General features: G+C 43.6%; 1 protein-coding gene across 2 annotated transcripts in view; it reads right to left on the bottom strand.

Moving 5' to 3' along the window:
• The window catches only part of NCOA4 (nuclear receptor coactivator 4), an 80,569-nt gene extending 62,677 nt beyond the window's left edge, over positions 1-17,892 (bottom strand). The window contains exon 1 of one of the 2 annotated variants that reach the window (XM_086922060.1): positions 17,767-17,892. The gene's annotated coding sequence lies outside the window, so the exon portion shown is untranslated. The remainder of the gene's footprint in view (positions 1-17,766) is intronic. The other variant, XM_086922062.1, reaches the window with a different exon arrangement.
• Between the last annotated feature and the right edge of the window lie 5,705 nt (positions 17,893-23,597).

The following is a 23,597-nucleotide window of genomic DNA, read 5'->3' as shown; positions in this document are numbered from 1 at the left end:
TAGGAGGAATCCTTGAATGTGGGTTCTTTTCTTTTCTTGAGGAAAAAAATAAATAAAAAGAACTGAAATCTTGACAGTTCTTGAGTGTAGAAGAAGATCCCGGTCGTCGCCAAATTTATGTTGTAATGAGGCTCAAGGAAACCAAGTAGAAGTTAGGAGATTTATTCCACAGACAGCTTGTACAACCACCTCCAGCAGGAGCCCAGCATAGAGTGGCTCAAGGTGCATAGAATGTTACAGAGCAAGTGTACAATAACAATTCCAACTGAGAATGCTGAACGTGAATTACATGGATACTACACATACCTAGACAGGATAGGATCTACTGATTCCAGGCCAGAGACTTCACTGGCGCCCAGAACTCCGTATTAAACACCAATTCCGGGCAGTGGGCCAGCGTGAATTCTAGTTTGTGCTTGTGACCTGACATTAATTAAGAATCCCCATGAGTATTAGTATATTGTCAAGAACAGTAACTTATATAGTGAGACTCAACACCAAGTGTTCTTAGGAATGGAAAACTATCCACCAGAATCTTATTTTGTGCTCTTTCATTAATAGGTTATGAATGAAGAAAACATTGCTAAGTTTGTCCCTACTTTGAGAAGCTCAAGACTTGCAAATAACAAAACACCTGACATAAAAAAAAATGTAAAACAGCTTTGCGAAAGTTACAGTGAACACATTAAGCAACTATGTGCCATCTGACTACAGGACTGGTCACGTATAACCAGATCATTGTGTGCAATCGAACAAGCTGTAAACAGTACCAATTATAAACTGGACATTCTTTAAAAAAAACCACTTATGTTTTCGTACAAACGTATTACTGAGGTCGGACTTTAGTCTGAATGCGTACAGAGGAAAGCAAATATATCAGAACACGAGGTCCTCTGCAGCTGTCTTTGGTATACAAGAGGTCATAAAGCTTGGAATACATATATTTCAAAGGTCATCCCATAATAGGAATATTTCCCCCAAAAAAGAAAAGCACTGATCTATGTAGTCTGTAATTGTATTGCTCCTAACTCCTTCCTTTTGGAGTGGGGGGCGTCCACTCCACATCCCCCTTTCCATGTGTTTCCTAGATAGTCACGGGAGAATTAGGGATCTCTGTACTGGTTTGACCTGGTCTCAGCTTGGAATTCCAGTTCACATCTGTTCCTTTCTAACTGACCCTTCATTAATGTTGGTTAATCCAAGGTGGTAAGTTGTACTCCGCTTCTTTCTAGGTGCTATTAAGTGTTGTTCCAGTAACAATTTCTTGCTGTTTTACCACGTCTTCACTGGCAACATTGCACCAGAATATTTGCTGATCATGACCCTAGTTTAGTGCTTTCAATATTAGCGGTATTCGTACAAGCACCTTGAGACCCTTGTGGGTGAGTAGTGCGCTATACAAGTATCAATTTACATTTTACATTTTTACGCATTAATTAAAGTCAGCATATGACTGCATTGATGGTTCAACCCCCAAAACAAGTAATTTCCAAAGGGGTTTTCATCAGGGAAAATGAGGTAGCAATCGCTCATTAAAAACGAATCGCTTAGGAACTGACGGCGTTTGGAAGCCCAGTGCGAATACTGAATTATCAGTCACTCACGATCGCTATAGCGGATTCGGACGGAACTCTCCCTGCTTTTATAGCATATGTGGCAAGAGATTTTCCTTGCTCCTGGTAATTTCCAGTGAGGTTGCTACCTCATTTGTCCCGATGAAGACCAGGTTAGAAATCTTTCAGTTTTGTTATTATTGTATACCCAGCTTCCAAGGAATACCGAGTTGCCCCATATGTTGCTTAGAATTCTCCTCAAGGGACACATATGCATCACCAAAACCAAATAAAATGAGAACCTCCTTATTGAACCTCAAAATAAATATACTCCACTCATGTCCCACTTGTGAGCCCTGCATTTCAGACATAAAAATATATACTCTTTTTAATACTGGAAAGGGCAAATGTTAATAAACAATCCCCCAAGTCTATCACAATAAATCCTGAGGGCAACTCTCAAGAACAATGACAAAAATGTTTCTCTCTCATCCTACTCGCGGGACTCAGGTGACTGTTTCCACAGCGGCGTTGTCCACCCTTTTCTCCTATAGGTCTCAAAATGGACACCCAGAGTTCGTGCCTGGTCCTTCAACACAAACATATATGCAAGTCCAGAGTACTCCCTGTGATACTGCATACCCTGCCAAACTTCAAAGTCCCCTTTTTTAGGGGCTTAAAATTAATACAGCAGTGTTTCTTTGCCGGACCTCAAATACTTCTTAGATCCTAGTTATAAAGCATCCCACACCATATCAAAGTGCTTTAATTACTTAATCTCAAAATGATTGGATGTGCTTTGTAACTACCAATTTTTTTTATTTGTCATGAGAGTGGCAAAGGAGCCCTCAAATGAAATGTGTAAATTCTTATTAGGTCTTTTAAACTTTTTTGTCCAAAAAGTATTTTTAAGCCTCAGAATCCACCAGCTTACTATGAAGGGCTTTCTTCATTTTGGCTGAGACAATATTCTAGCGAAACGTTTTATGTGAAACAATACTGAAAGGCCATTATGTTATCTAAAACTATTTTGTGTAATGATAGCAGAGTTTCACCTTTTATGTTTCTGCATAGGTCGAGCCAGGTCGCAGGGGAGCGGCACGCATATGATGGCCCTAGAATTGAGGCCTGAGATCTGCTTGTGTGTACAGAACACAATATCCTTCCAAAACTAGAATGGGAGGAGTAAAAACTAAAAAAACAAAACAAAAAACACCACTGTAGGTGATCAGAGGGAAGGGGAAACTGAGCTGGTGTCCGGTCTCAATGGGAGAGCCAATGAACCATCCTGGGCTTTTCTAGATATTGGGGTCCCAGGTGGTACCAGGTATAGAGAGGATGGAGCAAAGGTCACATTAGTTCCAAACTTTATTTGTTTGAACAGAGAGATTAAGGACGATACTTTCCCCCGATGATCAGCTATCACCATGGTGCCCTTACACTCTGTGATAATCCAAGGAGAACGCTTGAAAATTCTGCACTTTCCTCTGGGATTCCAATCCTGTACAATCACTCCATTTCATTAACGGACTTAAGAAAACCTCCTCTGAAGCTTGTTTGGGTGTTTCGCTCTCTTCTTCTCAGTTCTCTGTATAAAGGAGTTGTTAGTGGGCATTCATTATTGGAAGGATATGCACACAGAAAACAATGGGCTGACCGTTCCAAGTTCTTGTGCTGCTCAATTCCTATCTTCACTGCCTTTTCATTTAATAGGCACTACTTGTGGGCCATGTGGAATGTCACCCTTCTGATTCAGAGATAGATGGGTTTAACTGTTTCACAGATGCCGTCTCTCACAGGATTGGTTTTGAGGCAGCCTTCTATAGAGAAACTGTGTTCATAGTCCTTTAGTAGATTCTGTTTCACAAGCTCTCACATTGAGCACAAAGAGAATCAACTGTGGGTTATTAACAATGAGCAACTAAGAGTGTACAACTGTCATACACAGTCACAAAGAACTTGTGTCAACTCATCTGTACTGGGCTTTATTTTTGTCTCAGAAATGATAGCTGGCAGTGGAGGATTAAATGCCTCATATGCATAGATTCTGCTGCCTGCTTAGAGAACTCTGGGTACGTTTTCAAGTTCAAGAACTGCTCTTAGACCATTACATTTATGAGACACTGATGCCTATTAGGGCTCAGATACCAAGGCAACAAACTTTTACTCTATATGTGGGTTCGGACCTTCAGGTGGGTAAGTTATTTCCAAGAAAGAGACGAGGAACACTTCATTGTAGGAGGAACACTTCATCTTCACAATGTCGCTAGTAGCAAATTGTGACGTGTAGGGGTGGTGAGGTAGAACGGTGTCCATTCATCATTGTGTGACGATACTACTTATAGCTTAATTTACTGATGCATGTTTTCAGGTGTACCCTGAAAGCTTCACAGTCTGCAGCATACATGCATGAATCAATTTTGCATCGGCTTGAAGTACAACCTTTCCTTCCATTTTAAAGACCTTTACAACCGCAATTCTCACGTCTGCTTTCACAGCAAATCGCCAAATTGTTAGTGATGCCCTTTTTATATCCAGCCTAAGCAGCGCACATGCGCGCTGTCTTTGAGACATGCTGTATTCACTGTATGCAAAAGACACAGTTGATGGACGGAATGCAGACCAATTCAAAACATTCACCCCAGTCAAGAGATCTGGGTTAAATCCATCATTCTTTTGCTCACTATGCCACCCCAGCAGACCTGGCCATGTGCAAATCAGTCTTGACCCTATGCCTCATGGGAACAGTTGAGCCCGAATTACCAAGCCAGGTCCTCCCTAGACCGGAACCAAGCATCCTAGGACTGGTTTTGGGGTTTCACTATATGGGTTTTCAGCACACCCTCACTTAATTGGTTCCTTGTAGTGCCCCTCATAAAATCTGGCTTTTCTATGGTCTCTTTGTTGTCTTTATCCCGTCTTTCGGCTCTTCGTTTCCGCTCTGGAGACCTGTTACATAGCTCAATTCACTTTTGACCATTTAGGTGGGTTTGGTGCACAATTCTTTTGTTTTGACTCTGCTTGCGGTGCTGTCCCCCAACCACCTCCCGCCCGTCGCTGCGTTTCCTGCTGGTGTCGGCGCCTGTTGCTGCTCGTAATTCACGCAATCTCTTAAAGAGCAGGCAGAGCAGGTGGCATGTTTGAACTGCACAACCTTTGTTCATTAGTATGACTTGGGAGGTCACGCTGCCCTTATTTTATCAGCAAAGCACACGTGCTGCAGGTCGTCGTCTTCTTTCCTCACCGGCGTGGCTATATGCCTGCCTTAATCCCGTTGGGATTCGAGGGCGTTTAGAACTCTGCTACATGGTTTCTAAAAACATTTATTCACTTCACGTTGGGGCTCTGGGATAGTTTTTTGGCATCGGGCCTATAGTAGTCGTGAATATGGGGACGAGTAAATCTTGCGAGTGGGCGTAGTCAGATCTGACAGGCTGTCTCTTTCCTTAACTAAAGTTCATCGGCGCAGCAGCCCGCAACATCTTGGAGCAGTGGCTGCCATGTTCTTGATAGGCGTGTGCTGAGTGCTCACACCAGTACTCAATTTCACTTTACTGCTTTAAGCTTTTGCTTAGGTTATTTAACAGACATGTTGGGTGAAACAAAGGACACAATAAAGCTTCTTGTGGAAACAAAGGAGTCTAGACAGCTGTTGGAGCATCTTCTGGTTGCTCGGAGGATAGTGGGCTTTCAAAGAAAACAAATGATGCCATATTAAGTCGCAGAAAGCACCAGAAGCCTTTTTTAGCCCCTTAAATATGTAGTCAAGTTTCCATCTTTTTCTGAGACAAGGCCCTTTGGATCACAGTCCTTGTTCCCTTTAGCCTAACTTACAACGTCATGTGAACAGCTCTCACTGGGTTTGTCATAACCAGACTGCCTGATGTTAGTAATAATTAAACACCTCGTAAATAAAATACAGTATTCTTACAATGTACTACCGGTTATTAAGACAAGACACAATGAATGTTTATTTTTCCATGGCCATCCTACAGCTGTACATTTTTTTTAGGAATGTACCAGAAACCTGCATGCCTTTCATAATGTATTGTAAAAAGATTAGTGCCACCTCGACTTCATGTACTGAATGGAGAGAGTATCCATCTCTGGTTTGTTGCTACCAATAAACGTTGCAGAGTAGCGACATTGATAGCTTTCTAACACCCTGTCATGGGAAACAATTGCTTTCCCTCCAGTACACATTGTGCATTTGTTCCCTAAGCGTTTGTAGCCTATTCTAGTTTGTGTTTTCCAGACTAGAGAGTTGTACCAACACCTCTTCTTCCTGTTTTTAATTGCCTGTCACTGGAGTAGTTTACCCTCACTGAGATAGCACATTGGATGACAGCACTCCTGGAGAATGCCCCTCAAAACAGGTCTGCCAAGAAAAATGCGCTCGGAAGACTCGTGATGTTAAACACCTGAAGCCCTCAGCTGTCCAAGTTAAGTGTTGCTACATTTAATAGGCACAACAGACCAATCACCCTTTTCTCCTCCATGTTTTTTTAGAGGAAGGCAACTTTCCTTCCTCTGAAATAATATGTGCAATATAAAAATAACTTGTAGGATTAGTTCAAGAAATCAGAACGGAGTGAGTAGTGCACACAGAATTGTGCCCAGCAGATGCTGCATGCTAATATTGCTGGAAACCGTGCTATATTGGAATCTTATCTAATAGGATGTTTTTTGTCCATTTCATTAACTTTGTTAGTGCTGGTGATGGAGCAAGGATTTGCACGTTACACGACTTGCTTGAATTCAAAACTCTCGTATAAATGTTTAACGTAATAACCAATTTGTTTCGTTTATAATTTTGCATTTTTACACTACACGCGGGTGTCCCAGAGATGCTTGCCTATGTGTTTATTAATCTTAACTACGCTTGCAACTAAGATGGTTGCTGCTATGCGGGATTCCAGTCTGCGCATGCGTCGGTCATACCCATGGGATGTGACGCACTCGTAGTTCTGGAGGGAGAATTTCGCTCATGCGCAGTATTGCTAAATATGGCCGCTTTGTTCTAACATGCTCTTCGCTTGCCACCGCTGCTTTTGCTCAGCTGTTTATTCTGCTTAACTCCTAATGCTATAGTTATTATAAAGTAAGCGGTGTAGTGAAGCCAATCATGGTATACAGTGTCTTCAATGTTTCCTATGTTTCTAATTTGTTTTCGCTAACTTTTCATGTATCGCTTATTGTGGGCCTGGGGGACGGGGAGTCACTCCATCTTTGAAGCCCGTGCAGCCCTAACCACGTGATGAAGGAAAACCGAATCATGCAGTAGTGGAACTTAGCCAGCTGGCTGCTGAAGCTGAGATGCTCCTGGGAATCAACCTATGCCCCAGCGAGAGGAGCCGAACTGCACCTGAAACTGTTACAAATTCGATATTTTACTGTGTGCGCTATTGTCTCTGTATGCTTATGCCATGGGAACTGGAATGCAAGGGGTGGGTTCAAGAAATTGAATATTAATTGTGGGAACACCAAATTCTAGGTGGTGACAATGACCTAACCACCTCTCTTGTCCAATCCGAAGTTGGGGATCCTTACACTTGCAACATTTGTGGGTGGTCTACTGACCCGAAAACAGTATAACTGGCCTAGGTTTAGCTAGAGAAATTGTCCGACTTGTCCGAATAGCCGACCTGTCACTGACCTTACGAACTCTATAGGTGATTGATACAGAGAGCTGCGGAGCACTCTGTCCGTAATTTCCACAAACTTAGTCTGGGGTGGAGAACCTTTGAGTGCTGGCGAAGCACTTTTGCTGGGAGATTTGAAAACCCAATCGGGGTTATTGGCAGATTCCTTGCAGAGAGGGCGTAGCGCAGGCGTTGCATCCGAAGCTGCAGGTGTTGGTCGTACCCTTCCGTGAGCCCAGTCCTGATCCAATCCTGGGGTAATCCAGTCCTGACTGTCCATGAGCTGTACCTGCTCGCCTACTGGCATCCTAAATCCTTGAGGGTCCTTTCCTCGCCTTTCCCAACTGACCCGTGGCCAGGGTTAGTCCTCATTCCCGTCCTAGGTAAATATATTATAATATGTGGGTGTTCGTCTATTTATACTCTTTCCTTTCCTCTTCTGAATAAAGCATCATTGCCTACGTCATCTTCCCTGTCTCTCTCTCTCTACGATTTACATGAAAGCTGTCTTATTAGTTATGTTCCACTTTTTCCCTTACCTTTAGGAAAATATTGAATCGTTTGCATACTCAGTATGTTCCATTCTTACCCTTCCCTTAGAATCTAAGCCTTCAATTTGAGTAAATAGCTTAAGTAGCGTCTCCTATAGATCATCAGCGAATTCTAGAACTCTGCTTAAATAGTATGTTCTCTCTTCTTTACCTACCCTTAGTATCCGTATGAAGAAGCCTTTAGAACTGAATAGCGTGTTCCTTGTTTCCCTTTCCTTTAGTTATCTGGAACTCAATGGTGCTCACTCTCATTCATAGCTACATTATAGTCCTAATCTTAGTTATTGATATTCTAATCTGTGTAAATTTCATTCTCATGGCATATGGAAATTAATTTTTGATGACTAGATAAAGCTTTGAAAACTTCTGGTGTTTGTGGTTATTACAAAAGTATAAATCATTATTTAAATGTACATGGTATGTTGTGTAGTGCTATCTTCCTACCCCTGCTAGCTCCTGATCCGTTGTGGTCCTAGGTACCTGTGACAAGGATTGGTAAGTCAGGTACACAGAGATAAATAGTAAGGAACAAAAGAATTACTGATAGTGGTGTGTGAGTTCACCCGGCTCATAGAACACAGTGATAAACACACGTTATGGGCCCAAGTACGTACGTTTTGGTAAATTGAAGAGTCGGGTGACCTGCGCGCTCTATCACTGGAACATACTTTACAAGACTGACTTAGTTTAATGTTCCCCACATAGGGGTTGCCACCGTTTCCAGAGGAAAATACCAACTGTTTATTCTTGTTTTAAGATTCTGTAAGGACTGGGCATTATACCTAAATATAAATGCTAGTATGACCCTCTGCATTCTTAATGCCTTTATTGTATGTTTAATTATTAGCTAGGTAATCTCTAACTGGATTTGCTCTTTTTAATATGTAAAGATAAGGTGAAAGTTTTGGTGATTTCTTTTATTGTTTTTACCGTCCTTGGCATGAAATATTGCTCACTCCATTACAAAGAACTGTCAGGTGGCAACAAACAATACATACACATAAATACATGAGAGAGACCTTTTGGAAAAAATAAGTGTTGGCAAAGCTAATAGGTCTCGCCTTTAACACCTATTAGCTTTGGAAAGGGTTTTAACCAGACAGCAGTGTCCCCAATGATGTGCTGCATGCCTAAAGATTTTTTTAACAAAAAGGTTTTTGACGTGGCGGATGCATTCTTTTGTAAGCTTGTGCACCATCCCTGAGCATGTTAGCAACTATTACTTATTGAACTGGTCAGCTTCATGGGTATTAGGCAAGAGGGCGGACAAGAAACAGGTCCATTTTTACCTGTAGGGCTGTAGCTGACAACGTGCATCAGTTTGTGACATTGGTTAGGAGGGATGATACAAAGAGCTTCCATTGAAGTTTCAGCTATCACGCACCCATCTAGTTTAGCTCTGTTGCGACTAGTAGGGGGACAGCAGAATTCTATAGCAAGCTGTGGTCCCACCTGATTCTTGTGTCTTAAACCAACCCCTGATAATCGTGAACTCCGTGTGGGTCTTCTGTGGGGTCCTTGACAGATCTGCAACACTGGATGTGTGGATTTATATGCTTCAAAACACCGTAAGCCTTTAGATATTTAAATGAAGCTGCCCTGCCGGTTATATTGCAGTGGGTACGTTTCTTATCTAAAGTAAAGAGTGTAAGAAAGGTGAAACTAATCTGTTAACTTTTCCATTAAGCAAAAATCTGTATTTATTGTGTTGCTCTTTGTGTGTGACTGCTGTCATCTGTATTTTTGATATTGCTATCCGTATGGGCCCTGCTGCTGTCTGCCTTTGTTATGTTACAATTTGTGTGCATATGCAGCAGACTCTAAACAATGGCAATGTGTTAACACCTCAAGAAAACATCTATGCACAGGCATGGATATCTCTTTAATAATCTCTTATAAGGTCCCAAAGGCAAGACCAATTGGCTATGCCAATGATTGTTCTGCTGGGATCCGATCAAATGGTTGGTCGTGGAGTTCCATAATAGCATAGTCTCCTGTTGGTTTTGTTTTTCATGGGCATATGGACAATTGATGATTCCATCTGTGGCATTCACGTGTAACAACTCAAGAGGCGAGGGTGAGGAGGGATCTGATGTTACTACTGCTTCTAGGCTCATACAGAATTAGGCATTTTAGTACTAACCAATAGCACTGCCTATACAATTTGCACTCTGGCTTGCCTATTAAAACCAGAAACAAAAGAGAAATTCCTCCGGGTAAAAAATTGCATACTCACCTCCTTCAATCACACACCAATCATATCAAGATGTATTCTAAGAACACTGTGAAAGCAGCTACTTATATTCCTAACATTTCTTGTTAAATACTTTTTTTATAAAAAAGTGATCTATTAATTAATTTTCTGATATATATACACTGTTACACCATAAAAACCACATACAACGTATCACAAACAATAGCAAGACACTTTAAAATCAAGCTTGTGCATTAGCTATTAGACAAAAATACGTCCATCAATTAATTTAACTATAAAATCATGAATTGATTTTTCATATACAATCGCTCAGTGCCAATGGATTATGGCACTGTTCGCCACCGATGCATTTTAGTGGGAAAAAAATACTTGAAAACCACTTTCTTTAGGACTTTTGCATTTATATTCTTCAATCCAATCTGTTTTATGATCAGATACTGTCAATTATATGTAGGAAATCTACTAACAGAACAAAAATACAGCATTACCAACGATACATGTAAAAACACAATTCTTAATGTGTATTGTAATGGGTAATTTAAATTGACTAAAGGATCTTTTTTACACATTCATTCTATCGAGCATGTCATTTTTAGTTTTGCCTGAAGTTAAGATGGCGCCCGCTTTGGGACACTGTTATTAGATCACTTAGAACAGAGAAGCTTGTTTTTATATATAATCCAAAGCCTAACGCCCTGAGGTTTTTTATTTTTAGGTAGAACTTCCAGATTATATGCCATTACATAAATGAATTTTTGATTTTTGCAAGCAACTGACTGTAATTAACAAACTAGGCAAGATAATCAATCAAGGATTTATAAAGCGCAGCAAATCAAATGTGAGGGTCTTAAAGCGCTGGAGTTGCTAACTGCTTGGCAGTGCTCTGTTCAATCAAACAGCCAGGTCAAGTCAAGTCAAGTCAAATAATTTATATAGCGCACTACATACCCAGAGGGTCTCAAGGCGCTTGAAGGGGTGGGGAATTACTTGTCGAATATCCAGGTTTTCAGTTGCTTTCTGAATGCTAGATGGTTCTGAGTGAGGCGAAGGTGAGTGGGAAGTGAGTTCCAGGTTTTAGCTGCCAGGTAGGAGAAGGATCTTCCTCCCATATTAGTCTTGTTAATGCGAGGTACGGTGGCAAGGGCTAGGTTGGAGGAGCGTAGCTGGCGGGGGGGGGGGGGGCGGTGTAGAAGGAAAGTCGAGTGTTGAGGCATTCGGGTCCAAGTTTGTAGAGTGCTTTGTGTGCGTGGGTTAAGAGGCGGAATGTTATCCTCTTATTGACGGGGAGCCAGTGGAGGTCTTTCAGGTGACCAGATATGTGGTCGTTACGCAGGATGTCTAGTATGAGTCTGGCTGATGCGTTCTGGATGCGTTGGAGTTTTTTCTGAAGTTTTGCGGTGGAGCCGGCGTACAGGGTGTTCCCGTAGTCTAGGCGACTCGTGACCAGTGCGTGGGTGACCGTTTTTCTGGTTTCGGTGGGGATCCAGTGAAATGTTTTTTTGAGCATGCGAAGAATGTTGAAGCAAGATGATGAAACGGCGTTGACTTGTCTGTTCATCGAGAGAGAGGAGTCCAGGATGACTCCTAGGTTCCGTGCGTGGTCCGTCGGGATGGGTGCTTTTCCAAGGGCCTCTGGCCACCAAGAGTCATCCCAGGCAGAGGGAGAGGTACCTAAGATGAGGATTTCTGTTTTGTCTGAGTTCAGTTTCAGACGGCTGTGCTTCATCCATTCAGCAACTTCTTTCATTCCTTCATGTAGGTTGGTTTTGGCGGTGGACGGGTCTTTGGTGAGTGAGAGGATAAGTTGAGTGTCATCAGCGTAGGAGATGATGTTGAGGTTGTGTTGGCGTGCGATGGTCGCGAGGGGGCTCATGTATACGTTGAAGAGGGTGGGGCTGAGTGAGGATCCTTGTGGAACTCCGCAAGTGACTTCAGTGGCCTCTGACTTGAATGGTGGGAGGCGGACTCTTTGAGTTCTTCCGGCAAGGAACGAGGAGATCCATTCCAGTGCTTTTCCTTGGTTCCGATGTTTCTGAGGCGTTGTAGGAGGGTGCTATGACAGACTGTGTCGAAGGCTGCGGAGAGGTCAAGGAGGATGAGGGCGACTGTGTCTCCATTGTCCAGTAGAGTACGAATGTCGTCTGTTGCTGCGATGAGGGCAGTCTCAGTGCTGTGTTTGGCTCGGAAGCCGGACTGTGAGGAGTCGAGGGATTTGTTGGTTTCGAGGAAGGCGGCGAGCTGGGTGTTGACAGCTTTCTCGATGACTTTGGCCGGGAAAGGTAGTAGCGAGATGGGGCGGTAGTTTTTTAGTTCGGTGGGGTCGGCTGTGGGTTTTTTCAGGAGGGCGCTGAGTTCGGCGTGTTTCCAGCTTTCCGGGAAGGTGGCGGAGTTGAAGGAGCCTGAACTGCCAGAGCAATGAGGTGGAAATGGGGTGCAGGTGAAGGTCATTCCAAGCTTTGGCCACCAGATGTGAGAAGGAGCATCCTCAACTGTTGCTTCGGCAGTACCAGGGAGGAAGAGGGATCATAAGAGTCTGGTCTGTTGGTGTATGGTCATGCGGAAGATAAGGCATAAAATGCGGGTATCCTCTCTTTAGGTTTAGAAAACAGTGAGTTACTGACATACTTTGTGATCGCCATGAGTCCTATATCTCTGTTTGCATCAGTGAAACTTGTCAGTAAACAATGAGGAACAGCTGAGGGAGAGAGTCATGGGTAATAAATAGCAATCTACTCAATCCTCCTTTTTAGGTCGAAGCCTGCATTGCAGGGCATGGCCCTACTGCAGGCAAAGAGATATTGTGAGCAGGGGATTTCAGTATGGCATGAAGCCACGCCCCTTTTTTCCATTGGCAGGCCTCTTGAAACGGAGGCCTGCCATTGGAAAAAGCTCCTGTTTAGCAGATTTGTCGGCTCTGGATACCGCCTCTCGAGGACTCCATGACCTTGCCTTACGGTAGCACGACAATATTTTCAGAAATATTACCTTGGCAACCATGAGGCAGGTCAGGGAGTCCTGGAGAGGCGGGATTCAGTATCCGTTTCCGCCTGTTTTTTTTTGTTTGTTTTGTTTGTGCCGTCATTCCTGAGCGTTCCTCGGCGGTGGAGGAGGTAGGGGAGAAACGGTGCTTGTATTGTTTAGGCTATTAGCAATTTTTGATGTCATTTGGGCTATTTTCAGTAGGTTGTTAGTTTGGTTTGGGGTTTTATTCTAAGGAAGATTGGGCTAGTTTATTATCTGTTGCAGTCAGCAACGCACAGGAGCATTAATCCTTTTTGCCTGCGTGCACTATGGCTTCCAGTGTCATACAGGCTCAGATTTATTTTTTGCAACTGCCATGCGCAATGTGACAAGCTTCGCCACACAAGGGACGACATGAGAGGAGTACAGTGCACTGCGCAGTAGCCGGGACACCGGAAGAGTTTGGCCTGTGTGGCATTGAACTTTCGGTGTGGTCCAGGTTTGAGGTTCTGTTTATAAATTTCTAATTGTAAGCAGAGCGCAGTACAAAAGCGGGAGTGTAGGGCAAAAAACGGAATGAAGAAAAGAGGTGTTTGGCGAGCGCATGTGTAATAAATATTAGCATGTCCCTCTTTAAAAGTAAATCGTTAGTAAACTGCAGTTTTTGTTGCGAGGCTAACCTCCTCGATGAAGTGTTTTCCTACGACCAACTCAAGAAGCATTTGTATCGCAGGATAAATGCTTTTTAACTGCTTTTAAGCAGGGGTGCTCCAATATTGTCAGCAGGGTCACATTGTATCACAGGCCTCTTGCACTTGACGAGTTCCGAGTTACTGGCGTCTCACGGGGGAGGATAGCCTGTGCTGATCAGAAACTACTAGTTTTGCTGAGATCAGAGGCAGTTGTGCCTACGTGCTGGCAAGAACTCTCCGCAGGACAGCACGTAGGCACAACTGCCTCTGATCTCAGCGAAACTAGTAGTTTCTGATCAGCATAGGCTTTCCTTCCCCGTGAGACAACAGTAACTCGAGTTTCTCTACCTCGCTTAATTAGGCTATTGAAGGGATGGACTGTAAGTATATAGTTTGGTCTCGGGGGCCTAGGGTTGGGTACACGTTAGTGTGTGTATACAGCCCAGGTTCCTCGCTTTTTTGGTCCTGACGAAAACCTGGCACTTTCCACCACAGGTTGAAACATGTAGACCGCTATTCACTACCACATAGATACTGTTGATCTTAATTATCAACACCAGTATCCTATCACTAATTTTAACATTATCCAGGAACTTCAGAATACATTTTTTTCAAAGAAGCTATATCTGGATAATTTTTAAACACCACTATTTTTGCACTACACTCAGGTGTCGTAGCACACCCGGACGGCATTCGGCTGTCCGGGTGGGACCCCGATGATGAAGCATGTCACCAACCAGGTTGGTGAGTGAATGGTCTTTTAACAAAAGATAATTATTTTGTTTAGTTCTTTCTCCATTTTTCCTCCCTTTCCTTTTGAGACAATTTCTGTGATTTGGTCAAATGGTGATGCTCTTAGTTTTGGTTGTACAGATTTAGGTACAGGAGTATCTCCTTCCACCCACGTGGATAACCCCTTACTCTCTCCTTTTGTTACTTTACAACAAAGAATAGTGACATAACCCATTAATTAGCACTGAACAATAAGATATGAAAAATCAATTCACTATTTTACAGTGACATTAATTGATGGCTAAGAATTTGTCTAAATGAGCTGGATTTTAACGTTTCTTAATATTGTTTGTGGTGTTTTTTTATGATGTAACATATCAAAAAATGAATAGATGACTTCTATAAAAATTATATTTAACAAGAAAATTTAGAAATGTATATGGTTGTTTTTACAGTGTTCTTAGGATATATCTTTATGATGGTATGAATATATGAGTGGTTGTGTGATTAAAGGAGGTAAGACATTTTTTACCCAGGGAAATATCTTTTTAGTTTCTGGTTAATAATTATAGCATGTTTCCTTGATTTGAGGGGTTGCTCTAATTTATTGCTCGAGATTCTACAGATTCAAATCAGCAAAATTGCATCTGCTTGCAAGGTTGTGCAGTCATTCCACAAACTTCCTTTGTTTCAGCTCTCCTCATCTAAGAATGAACCTTTCATAGTCAATGTAATTTCAGGGTTAAATTCAGCATCCAGCGCAGCCAATGCTTTCCCGTAATAATTTTTGCCATTTTGGGGAGGGTGTCAGATTTAGAGGCAGACTAAAACTTTCCTCACTGGCAGAGTGGATAGGAAGGACATTCTCCTACTTCCTTTAATCTTCATAAACACATTTTCCATCATGCTGCCGGAGACGCTGATGCCAACAGCTCACTGGATGCCAGGAATTAAGCAGAGGGGCTTCTTCAGGCGCAATAGGGATCAGGTTTACCCATTCTTTGGTCATGCACAGCACCAGGGTCGGATTGGGATCACAATTTGGCACGGGCACTGACGAAAAAAGTGGCACACATTTGCGGGACGTGGCCCACATTCGCGGCCATGCCCTTTCATGAAACACACAAGGAATGTAAGTGGGAGGATATTATTCTTGGAGAGGACACAGGGCCAATGTGACAATGTCTTACAAGCTAAGCACCTGAAAATCAGGCAGGCCCCTTTCTATTACCAAATTATTTCCAGCCCTCCATTGCAGAAGCATCTGAAAACAGCAAATCCCCTTTCTCTTAAAAAATTATTCCCCAGCCCTCGAGCGCATGAGCATCTGAAAACAGCAAGGCCTCTTTCTATTAAAATGTTATTCCTCAGCCCTCCAGCGCAGGACCATCTGAAAACAACTAGGCCCCTTTCTCTTAAAAAATGATTCCCCAGCCCTCCAGCGCAGAAGCACCTGAAAACAGCAAGGCTCCAGCTATTTGTAAATGACTCAATTCTCCCCAGCCCTTCACTGCTTCAGGGCAATGGGTGGCAGGAGAGTGGATAAAGCAAAAACATAGCTTCTGGGCCTTCCATGGGGGGGGGGGCTAAGGTGAAGATGGTGCAGTTTCCCACATCGACTGGCCCCCATAGTGAGACCCATTCTTCCCCCTCACTATGCCCTGAATGAAGGGCTGTGGGCGAGGTGTTAAAGCAAACACTGTGTCTGGGCAGCGTGGGCCAGAGGTGAAAATGGCTCATAGGCCTGAGCAACACCTGGCCCCCTGGGAGGCTGAATCTGGCACACAATCACCCCTCACCAGTCCAACATCAGCGTGATTGCTTGGCAGGGCAGGGGGTGAAAGAGAGGCCACAGCTGATCATCAATATCCCCCTCTCCCCCTACTCAGAGGGGAGCTTACAAATACAGCTTTAGGCTAACTAGATGCTCTCCCCCATCGGTTTGGTCTCCCCCTACGGGGCTTATGGGAAGGGGGAGATTATCCCGATGGGGAGATTAAAACGACGGAACACCGGGCAAGCTGCTTTCCTCTCCATGTCAGTGCTCTCTGTGCACTAGTAAAGAGGGAAAAACCAGCCCACAGAGTGCACTGAGACACCGGCCTTTCGGCCCAAGCCCCAGTGCCCGCAGTGCCAATCCGCCCCTGCACAGCATACCACTGTTATCCCCCCCAAGCACGGATTAGACTCCATATTGTCTGTGTTGTGATGTGCCACACTGATGGGTCACAATGTATGTAGGACATTTGCACATCATATAAACAGTGCCGTCATGTTGAGATAAACCCTTTACGCTTAAGTGGGCTGTGTTCTAGCGTGCCAAAGTCTCCTTTAAATATACTGCATACTCCGAATTATGCCATGGAGGTGTGGCACGCGTATGATGAATTGATATAATGGTGTGACGTTAGGTAGAACGTATCAGGAAAATCTAAGACAAATACCCCAGTCTCCAAGAAAACGAGCACAAAGCCCCTTAAGAGAACTACGAAAATATACTGTGTATATCTCAGTTGCTTTGTTTTTTTATTGGCAAGTCGATCGAGCCAAACATCATCAGATCACAGATTATACGTGAAAAGGTTTCTCCCTACGGGCCCTCAAAATAATCTCATTCTCCAATGCATTAAAATACCAAATAAAACTGTACGTCTCTATTGGCCTCTCAATAAATGCCAATGCTCTGTGATCCAAACATACTCAGTGTTCTCATGGTACTAGGGTCCTCAAAATAATCTGATGATCCAATGCATTAAAGTACCAAATAAAACTGTACGTCTGGGCCCCTCAATAAATGGTCTTCTCATATAATTTACATGCTCTGTGATCAAAAAACAAACACTGTGTTCTTATTATGGTACTTCAAATAAAGAATTGTTTACCACCCCCACTTTAAGCCAGGTATGCCGTAAAATAGGCCGTCGCTCAGCGGGTGCATGCTGGGATACCACAAGGCAGTTGTCGAAACAAGTTCGTCCCCAACAGAAGTGAAAATACAGAGATGCCAGACTGTGCCGTCAAAGTTAAAGTCGTTTTCTCTTTCGCCACGAAAGGCAGAAATGGCACCGAAATAAATAAAATAAAAAAATACTTATATTAAGACAAGAAACAGGATAAACTATTTGACGCCCTAGAAAAAAAGAAAAATACAACTGCGAACAAAAGGTGCTTCCTCCAATATGTAGACAAACGAAATGCGGGTTTATCAACTTATACATAAACAACGTAACAGGCACAAGAGACCAAGAAAAGGAAAGCCGCTTCTGTGTGTGGTAGCCCGCACTTCATGTCTGAAAACACTTGTGCCTATTGTGAGCTTTGCAGGTTCCGCGGCTTGTGTCGCAACCTGGAAAGCACATACAGGACGCCGACACATCTCTATCTCAAGGTGGCTAGCTGTTTTACGGTTCCGAAACATACCTCTTGGAATCTAACAGAACATTTCCAGCCCCCTTCCAACAGCCGAGCTGGCACCGGAAAGAATCCGGAAAAGACGAGCCCCGAAGATCGCTGAGCGGCTGTAAACACAGAAAAGGGACAAAAGATGCTGCACGTATATGGAAGTGCCAAAGAGACACAGCATAGGCACTGAAAAAACACCACTGTGACGGGAGAGAAACAACCAAATAGGAGAACTTGGATTTTTGTTTTGATTGCTCGAGTAGTTGAACGCGTAATACTTTTTTTTACCTCTTCCTTTTGATTCACAGTTATTTACCACTACATTAATTTACTATCTGCAGTTTACACAAAAAAGCACAACTAATAAATAGTGCATGCTACTTAATATGTTTCTAATTATTTAAGTGATAATTGTTTTCCTCAGGTCCTTCTCCCATTTACTACCATAGGATATCAGGATTCACTGCACCGCCTCACTGGCCCTACAAAAGAGCAGCTGTTTGCTAATCAACAACTGCGGTGTCTAGATCAGAAAATATGCTGGATCCACGTAGGCTCACCTGGAAGCTGTTTTTAGGACTCGTCTATGCGTCGCTCTGCTGTTTTTGGAAGCACATACTCGTGCTTGTGGCGGCATCCACCTTGCGGGAGCGAGCAGCGGCGCGCATGCTAATTGGCTGTTGCTCGCTCCCGCAAGGCGGATGGTGCCACAAGCATAAGTGTGCTTGAAAACAGCTTCTACTTCTTAGCGCGATCCCTTTCACTTTCACAGCTGCGCGGCCGCGTCGCTTTCACGGCCGCCTAGCCAATGCTTGTTTTTTTTAACCAACATCCTGGTCATGCCTCAACCAGGACTTACTAGTCTCACCCTTCGGCATGCCCACTCAAACATTTATCAAAGGTTATCCTTGTAGCAACTCTAACCCATTATCCAAATTCACGCTAAATGCAGTTTAAAGCTCACTTCTATTCTCCAGGCAACTTTCTAGCAGCCACACCAGCTCCTCTGCCTCCTGTGCACTTTGCCCATTTCCTCACCTTCCCAGCTCCATATATCACTCCTTCTTAGACTAAACACATCAGGTGAGGCGTGGGTAGGCGCATTGTTGGCTTCTGCAGACAGAATGCTCTCTCTCAGTTACTGATAGCATTGTAACATAGACACAATATTGGGGCCCCCTCAGGTCTGTCTCTTATTCACCCAGGACCTTCTGTCTCGTTGTGATGTCCTCTTATCTATGGCAAAAGTTCAAGCGCCTAGAAACAGGTTTCACACTTGTACAATGCGCTGCATAAATAAAGCATTTAGAAATGCAATTGGTTTTGCCTTGCTCAACCCACTCTCCAAAACCAAGCATTGGCAAAGATGCATTCGTGCTGGGTTTTGGAGAGCGGATTAGCTGAGCATGTTCACTAGTGCACACCTTCAGTGTGTTCACCTGCAGTGACCTCTGGTCTCCCAGCCTGAGACTGCTTGTACTTTAATGTATTGAAACTGATTTACATTCATGCCCTGTCACCATCATATCATGGCGGTCTGGGATATGCAAAGAATTGCCAACATTATGTGAGATCGGGCACTATCATGCTTTGCATGCCCGCAGTATGCCACAAGTTACCCCCACAATACAGGGGCCAGTGTTACAGCAGGGGTCGGGGCCACGGATGCGTCAGTGTGTCAAGAATTACCATCATTGTGAAAAGGTTATCCACAATATGGAAAGAGTCCTCACCCTGCTGTCACAAACACACCTGGACCACGGATGCCCAATATATATATCATTTTAAACAAGCTTTATTGGTTGTTTTTATTTTTCCTACAACACTATGCGTCACCAGTGGCGGAGATCGAATTTAAAGCAGTTGTATCGAACATTACAATATTAACAGTGAAGGGGTTAGAATTAGAAATACTGCGAATATAAGGTAAACTCTGGTTTTACTGCCCCCTCTCGTATGTTCTGAAGACTGAGGGTTGGCATCTGTGCCCCTTCAGCTAACATCCCTGGACGTCCACAATCTGCCCAGAATTCCCATCATGCTGCAAAGAACAGGGTGTACTGTAGACAGCCGGAGAGGGGTTGGGCGGGGGGGTATTGTCTCCGAAGGCTGGGGGAGGGTCGGTGCCAGCAGGCAACTTTCTGTCTCAGGAATGGGGGCAATACTTCCTGCTAATGGGAGACCCTCTGGAAAATCGGGCAACTTCTCATGCAAAAGATGACTTTTAATGTTTTTTTCTTCTGTGTATTTTTCGCCCATTTCGAGCTCCATGAGGGGGACTAATAGCGGTGTGTTACTGAAGCAAAAGGGAACAGCTGTGTCTTTTCATAACACAAACTGTTCAAACAAGCATTCGCATGCAATAGGTCTCGCATTTATGCAAGTTTAAGCTATTGGCATTCTAAATAACAATGCCTATTATTTATGTTTTAAACCAAAACATAAATAAAAAGGCATTGCCATTTACAATGTCAAAAGCTCAAACTCGCGTAAATGCGAGACCTATTGCATTGCAAATGCTTGTTAAATTGAGTGATGAGCTGAATCCTGTGGCCTGGTGGAAACAAATTAACATGTTCTTCTAAGCCAGCCTGGCCCAGGTCGCTGTTGTAACCTTGAATGTATTCTTCCTTGAGTATTGTTCTTTATACTGTAAAAAGAAAGTTCTGTTATGAGCATTCCTACATCTGATGCATTACATGCATTCTAACTCGAGGATTCTGCTTAACCCCTCCCCTGCTGATGACGGAACCCCTCCGTCATCAGCTACGGTTGGGCTGTGCTGATGACGGAGTGGTTCCGTCAAGGCCCGTCCACCGCGCCTGCGCGGCGCTGATTTCGCGCCTGCACGGCCGTTCTAATGAGCGGGCGGGTCATGACGGAACCGCTCCGTCACCAGCACAGCTCAACCGCGGCTGGTGACAGAGCGGTTCTGTCACCAGCATGCGGCCGCCCTGCCCCGTTAGCGCTGCGGCGGAATAGCCGCCGCAGCAAAAGGGTTAATGGCATTTGACAGTTGGAGCTGGACTGCATGGATGCAAACTGATGGGTTCGCTTTGCATGCTTATTAACTGCAATAAATATAATATTAACCCCTTCCATCCTCCCGTCGGCCAGCACTACCTCTCCAGTGCTGCCGTCGGCCAATGGCGACGGAGCTCCGCCCACTCAATAGAACGCCCACACCGCGGCAGAAAAACCGCTGCGGTTTAGGCATTAAGAACTCACTCTTTGAATAGTAAGCAGTATCTTTCCACAACGTATGGGCAATTATTGATGGAAGTGGAAGAAGCGTTTAATCAACACTGTTGAAACTTGAGCAAGCAGCTTTTGGGGTCACCATCGCTGCAGGGTCAAGAAATCCTTTCCGCCAGAAGGATTGGTGTTAGCGACAAATCCATAAATGGACCGATACCACATGTAAGATCGGGGAGCATTTGGCCTATTGATTACGCCAGACTCTGTAGAGAAGTGGTTGCTCCCAGCAAACTGCACGACACGTCAGGCTGTTGGCATGAGTGGAAGCAAATCATCCTGCATCAGGCACTGCCTGGGACAAATTAGGCTACTGAATTAGATTTATTTAAGAAAACAAATGGCTCCTGTGGAATAGTATGGAAAAATTGTGATATAATACAGCATAATGGCTATAGAAAAGGGCTGGAGGGATGTCAAAAAGAAAAGTTGACTACACACTTTCACGATTTAGTGACATTTTTATGTGATGAATTGTAAAGAAATTAAGTAAATAACACAATACATATACATGAGTATTCAAGTTCATAATTATGACTGTACAAAAATAGAACAATTAGAAAATGGTGTTCGGTGTCCCAGTGAAAGCACTATTGAACCTATGCTACAAAAAGTGACATATAAAAGTGACAAATGAGTAAGGTTTCAAATTGAGTAAGGTGACCATATAAATTATATTCCGTTGACTAACAACAATTTTAACAATTAGAAAATGTTGCTGTTGGTCCGCCTTTTTAAACTGTCAACGGTGTTTCAACCCAGTTAGGGTATTGGGTCTCTTCAGTACCTGGAATATAGGAACACCTGAAGGGAGGGCTTGTACTGCCTAGTGGATTAGCAGTGGCACCATGGAATAGGTGTAATAAAAAGACTCACAGGGACCCATCCGGGTGCCCAGGTGAGGGTAGTGAAGGTAGGCAGGTGTTACGATGGCGCTAGCCCAGGAGCTCAATACAGAGTAAACCAATCTGAGAGTTCAGAGTACGAGGAACTTAAAGCGCGCAGTGGCGCTGTGTGTTTGGTGGAGCGCAGAATCGTAGTGATATAATCGATGCTTGGCCAGCCGCCGCTGAAGGTATATTTCATTTAGGGCGGCGCACGCAGCAATGAGCGCGGGTGTGGCTGCGTGTGCTCCCCCAGCGTCCTGAAGCAGAGGATCGCCCTTCCATGCTGATGCGATGACCGACATTGCAGCTTGTGCCGCCCTTGTACTCTGGACTCTCACATTGCTTTACTCTGTATTGAGCTCCTGGGCTAGCTCCATCGTACCACCTACCTACCTTCACTACCCTCACCTGGGCACCCGGATGGGTCCCTGTGAGTCTTTTTATTACACCTATTCCACGGTGCCACTGCTAATCCACTAGGCAGTACAAGCCCTCTAGGCAGTACAAGCCCTCCCTATAGGTGTACCCACATTGCCAGGTTCTGAAGAGACCCAATACCCTAATTGGGTCGAAACGCCGTCGACAGTTTAAAGAGGCAGACCAAACAGCAACATTTTCTAATTATTAAAATTGTTGTTAGTCAACGGAATATCATTTATATAGTCGCCTTACTCAATTTGAAACCTTACTCATTTGTCACTTTTATATGTCACTTTTTGTAGCGTAGGTTCAATAGTGCTTTCACTGGGACACCGAACACCATTTTCTAATTGTTCTGTTTTTGTACAGTCATAATTGTGAACTTGAATACTCATGTATATGTATTGTGTTTTTTACTTAATTTCTTTACATTTCATTACATAAAAATTTTACTAAATCTTGAAAGTGTGTAGTCAGCTTTTCTTTTTGACATCCCTCCAGCCCTTTTCTATAGCCATTATGCAGTATTATATCAGACATTTTCCATACTATTCCACAGGAGCCATTTTTTTCTTAAATAGCTTATATTCCCAGGTTCCCAGTGAGTAGGGTTCCCTTGTTTCCCTTTCCAGTACTGAATTAGATTGGCAGCGATTTTTCAAGGTACGTGATGCACGCAACGGGTTGCATGCCACCATAGGCTGGGAAACGGTTGGAAACACTCGGGCAAAGACACACGTATTCCAACATCACAAGCACTACCATGCCTGCCTTAATCACGCATATGAGGGGTTAAGGCAGAGCCCGGTTTAGCTACTGCCTGCAATGGGCGGAAGCAGGAAGGATAAAAAATTTGCTAGCATTTGCGCATAGAATTTTCAATTCTATTAAGGACACGGAGGCGAGGATTATTGCTTCTCTTTCTTTAATTCACAGCGGCCAATGAAAAATTTTCAACATTAAAATAAACAACATTTTCCATGATGCTTTACAACCAATCATGTCACATCAGACCCTATAAGAGCCACCATCTCATTCCCAAGAGCCTCTTTATTTGCTCGATAGTCTTTTAGTCCAAGTGCGTAAAATCATCAATCAAAATCCAATGTTGTTTATCATCCTACATTTAATAACATCCAATATCTTCAACCAGAAGAAAAAATCAATCTGCTTTCTTTTCTGAACCTGGAATAGACAAAAGAAGAAACCCGTAATCTTTGCTGAACGAAATGCATACTACATACGGGTGGGTCACTTTATTACAAGTATCATTGAAATACAACCAGG

This window comes from Lissotriton vulgaris, chromosome 5 (genome assembly GCF_964263255.1).
Source record: "Lissotriton vulgaris chromosome 5, aLisVul1.2, whole genome shotgun sequence".
Taxonomy (NCBI): Eukaryota; Metazoa; Chordata; class Amphibia; order Caudata; family Salamandridae; genus Lissotriton; species Lissotriton vulgaris.
This window is presented reverse-complemented; position numbering and strand designations above follow the sequence as displayed.